The following is a 5,471-nucleotide window of genomic DNA, read 5'->3' on the forward strand; positions in this document are numbered from 1 at the left end:
ATCTATTGACTTGGGTGTAGTGCTAGAGTTTGTTAAGTTTTTCCTGGTTAATTAATTAATAAAATAATTCTCTTTGCTAATAAAAAATATATATGTATAAACTATTTGCGTGTAAAACTATACTATTTTTATAATTTCTTGTAATAGATGTAATTAAATCAAAATTTAAATTCTATATTTCTAATTTGCTTAATTATTATCTTATTGAATATATAATATTTTTTTGTACTATACTAAGAATATAGATATGATTTCTTTTTTGAAGGGACATATAAAAAATTAATTTAAAACCTTTTAAAGGCTATTAAAATCATGTGTATTTTATGGCATAATTTCAATTAATTCATTTTTATATTTAGTATAATATTAATTTTTTCTTTCATATATATATATATATATATATATATATGAAAACTGAAACAAGAGAAAGTTTAACATGTTCTCTTTGTTCATCATTCGATTTCTCTTTCTTTAAAGAAATTTTTAAAAATTTTCTTTAAGTGCTGTGATTAGACAACTTAAATAATTTTTAATTTACTATTTAATATGGATATTGATGAGTTTTTGAAACATAATCCAACTAATAAAATTTAAAAATTAATATTTTATGATAATAATCAACAATTTTGAAATTTAATCTTATTTATCTAAACTATTCCACTATATAGTCTCCTTCCATTCAATCACAATTCTCATCTATTTATTATTTTTTTTATCTCTACAGCTTCTTCTTTCATAATGATTTATATTATTTTTTATTGCTTCTTTTGATTATTTTGCTTTTAATTCTCTCTCTATATTCAACCCTTTTTGATCATTTTCGATTATTTTTATTTTGTATTATGTTGCTTATTTCGTGTTTTCCTTCTATTTTGATTATGTAATCATCTCTCATTTCAAAATTTGCGATTCACTTTATACTTCTCTTCTCACCGCTGCAAATTCAAAGCGCCTCCTGACGAGATGAAGGTAGTCGCTACATATTTTTTGGCCTAGTTAGGAGGCAACGCCGTCCCCTTCGCTGATGATATCAAAGGGCTTAATTTTTAATTTCACTTCAAACTTTTCGAGTAGTTGCAATTTCAGTCTAAATCGATATTTATATCTTAGATACCCTGAACATATCAACCTAATTATAATTACACACTAATTTGCTTTTATGGTGCAATTGCATCCTAAAAGTGAATTACACAACCCTTAACTTGTCAACTTATTGCAATAGCACCCAAAAAGTAAACTAAAGTTGAAATTTTAATTAAAATATTGTAAAAAAAGGACTCCATACCCAAGTATTTAAATAAACAATAATAAACTCAAACCCAAGTATTTTCATATAATAAATAAAAAAAATCAAGATTGATTATTTGTGTTTAAAATTGAATCAATTTTAAGATGTAAAAATAATAAGCTGAATATTATTTCAAATTAGAGTGTAATTGCAACTAGATTGATAAGTTTAAGGTTCCCAAGATACAAAGATTGATTTAGAGTGAAATTGCAACTACTCAAAAAAGTTCGGGATGAAATTGAAGTTAGGCAATATCAAAGATATCTTCAGCTGCATTGGAGTTGATGCTGATGACAATAAGGTCAGATTTCTTCTTTCATAAATAGAGGATAAGGATATAATGGAACTTATTGCTACTGGATGGGAGAAGTTGGCATCAGTGCCATCTGGTGGTGGTGTTGTTGTTGCAGCCGTTGCAATTGGTGGTGGCAGTGGTGTTGCTGCCTTTGCTCCAACTGTTGCAGCTGAGACAAAGAAAGAATAGAAGGCAGAGGAGAAAGAGGAGTTAGATGATGATATGGGCTTTAGTCTCTTCGACTAAAGAGTTTGTCTGGTCATATCATCAAACAGATCTCTTTTGTTTTGATTGGTCCCTACAAATTAGAATATTTACTTCCCCTAGAAATTGTAGTAGACATGGAGCATAAACAACTACCCATTTATCGATTTGCCATTTTATTTTGAGAAAAATAAATATAGAAGGTAAATAGAAGTGGTATAAAACACAGACTCTTAAGTTTTTGTGTTTTTGTGTTTTTGCTTACCCGTAACAAATTTAAATCTGATGCAGTAGGAGGTATTATCTAATAATGATGGGTCTCGAGACCATAAAAAATAAATCTTTCAATAACTAGAAAATAAAACGATAAAAGTAAAAATGGGGGATTTGTAGTAGAGAATAATTCAAACGATTAAAATAAGTAAGAATGCATTAAAAAAAACAAGTTTAAATCAATAGGAGATGAATTCAGTCAAAAACAATTCTTAGTAAGAAATTTTCTTGCTTGATCATTGATTCTAAGATAACTCAATAATTCCAAGCAACAAACAAGTTATAATCTTTGAACAAGCGTCAGACCATCAATCTTTCTATATTATTAGATTAAAGAAAACAAGCGCTATGAATACAACTTTAGTGCAAAAGAATATATTATACTAGTCAAAAACACAGCTTCACGCACGGGTATTTAAATATTTATTTTAATAATTTTAATAATTGATTATATTATTATTTTTTTTATAAATTATTATAATTATCAAATCTATAAAGAAAAACAATGAAAATATTCACTTTGCTCTCTCTCTCTCTCTCTCTCTCTCTCTCTCTCTCTATATATATATATATATATATATATATATATATTCAATAGTACATAGATTTACTGTTTGATGTGAATGGAAAAAAAAGAATAATAAACATAGATTGTACTTGTATTTTTCTTTCCAATTTATTAGTTCAATTTTAGTTTCAAAACTCAAATCAAACCAAATCACATAAAATACTTGAATTGTATGCAATATACTAACTCAACAATTGGACGACAAAAAAGCTATATTATTATAATAATAATACATGAATTAAAATAATTATAAATAATTAAAATTTACAAAAATATAAATGAATATATGAAGCAATGAATGAAAAAATTTACTATGTACAGTTTTATACAATTTGCTAAAAAAATAACAAATTTAAAAAAAAATACGTAAATGGATTTATAGTTAGCCTTTCCTTTCATCTTTGTCTCCATCAATATGATATTTTCTCATACATACATTTATACACATACGACACATATGATTGGTAATATAACAAAGAAAATATTATTAAAGAAATAAGATTAAAGAGGAGAAAAGTCATGTGATACACACAAAAAAAAAGACCTTAAAAGATAGAAAAAAAAAGTTTAAAAAAAATTGAAAAAGAAAAGAACAAGAAATAAAGAGATCAAATAACATTATCTCAATCAAAGAAGAAGGTAATGTTATTTCTTAATTGAGCATACATATATATAAAGGAATAAAGAAAGAAAGCAATAATCAAACTTAAAGAATTGAAAAGTAATAAAAGAGAAAAAAAAAAAAGAAGAAAACTACTCTGAAAGAAAATCACTAGAACTGAGGTATATATAGATAGGTATAGGTATATGTAGATAGATATAAATAAGAAAAAATTCAAAAAGTTTTGAAAGTTTTAATTTCAAAATTAAAAAATTTGAAGTATTAGTTATTTAAAATTTTGATACTCTTGTATATATGAGATTAAATTTGGAAAAAAAACGAATAACAATTACTTGGTGAGAGAGAGAAAAAGAGAGAGAGAGAGAGGCGTTGAGAGGGGTAACTGAGAAAATTAAGGGTCTTTTAGGGGTAAATAGGTCATTTATTACACCTTTGAATTTTAATCTACATGGCAGCCCACATGGCATCTTATTTGGCGTCTAATCAACAATTAAAAAATAAAAAAGTGGGCCCAGCCATGCTACAGTGAATTCCGACGATCCACGTAGGCAAATTTCACTTAATTACAAAATTATTGGGAGTTCAAACACTCAATTGTAAATTTTTTCCGTTCATACACCAAAATAGAAAAAGTTGCAAAGTTCATACATCAAAATTACAATTATCTCTAAAATAAATTTAGAAACTTTTTGTTTAAAAATTTTTGAATTCTTATTATTGATTATTTATAATAATATCAAATTATTTTCATTTTGTAAAATTCTTTAAAAATAAAGGATATATACATTTTTCATAATAAAATTAAATGTTTATTAGAGCATATTATAATTTTTATGTTATTTTTTATTCTTTGAATAAAAATATTTTATGGAAAAAATTATTTATAGATATTATAATTTTAATTATGAAAATGTTATTTTTTAAAAATAGAAAATAGTTAGAAACATATCTTTTGTTATAAAGAAAAACTGTAGAAAACAACTTTAAGTTCATTTCTGAATCTTAGTTAAATTTTGAAAAACTGAAAAACTATTTTTTAGTTTTCCAAATAGAAAACCAAGTGATTTGAATACAAAACTCTATTTTTCAATTTTGTTGAAAACTTTTTTTACAAAACTACTCCAGTTTTCTACTAGGGTTTATTTACTTACAGAAAATAGTTTTCTATTTTCTATTTTCTGTCTTATAACAAAATATTTTTCTCAGAAAATGAAAATCATAAAATAGAAAAATGAAAATTGCATCCACTTGGTAATAATAAAAAGTTATATTTTAATTCAAAAACTTTACAAACATTAATCCTAACTTTCATAGTTAAAAGAAATAAAAATATACTAAAATAAATTTAGAAATGTTTATTTAAAAATGTTTGAATTTTTTATTATTGATTATTATAATAATATCAATTTTTTATTATAAAATAATATAAAACTAGAGAGAAGAAAAAGAAGGAATAGAGAGCAAAATATGGAAGAGAATACTAGAGTATCTATTATTGATGAGAAGTCGCATATATAGGGATGGCCACAGGTTCATTTTAAACCAGAACTGAACTGTACTGTTGATGAACTGAAGTCGGAGCGAAACCGTCAGTTCAAAGTTTGCAACCGAAACCGGAACCGGCCGTTCAAGGGCCGACTAAGGTTCATGTGAATGTTAAAATCTGAATCTGAATCGGCCCTGAACCGCCGGTGAACTGGCGGTTCTAGTCCGGTTCGAACCAAAAATTTTCTATTTTTATTTTCAAAATAATAATCACTTAGGCTATTTTATACATTTCTAAAAGTCTCAATAATATTTTACTACATAATACACTTTACTTAAGTTTTTTTTTATTTAAAATACACTTTATTTTAAAAGCTAAAAATCTAAAAAGTAAAATGGTAAAAAAAGAGAGAAATATTTAGTCTAAACTTATTTTAACTTTTTTTTTACCCTTTTAAATTGTTTACTAAGTTTAAAATTACATTCTTTTGAAGCATTTTTCAAAATTTTTTTATAATTTATTTAATTAATAACATTTTAAAAAATAAAGTGATAACTTATTTGATTATTTTGTAATATTAATTAATTTTATTCTTATATGAGTATAAGCATTCTAAAATTTATTTAAAATAAAATTTATCAATATTTTTTAAATTCATATTAATATTTTCGAAAGAAAGATGTAACGTTAGAACTGATTTTTTTTTAAAAAAAACATATATCGTTGGAAATCGTT

General features: G+C 24.6%; 1 pseudogene; it reads left to right on the forward strand.

Moving 5' to 3' along the window:
- The first annotated feature begins 963 nt into the window (after window positions 1-963).
- On the forward strand, window positions 964-1,829 carry LOC149497547 (large ribosomal subunit protein P2B-like; annotated as a pseudogene).
- Window positions 1,830-5,471: the final 3,642 nt, after the last annotated feature.

Source organism: Jatropha curcas, chromosome 3, assembly GCF_041381405.1.
Source record: "Jatropha curcas cultivar XTBG-Jc1 chromosome 3, XTBG_Jcur_1.0, whole genome shotgun sequence".
Lineage (NCBI taxonomy): Eukaryota > Viridiplantae > Streptophyta > Magnoliopsida > Malpighiales > Euphorbiaceae > Jatropha > Jatropha curcas.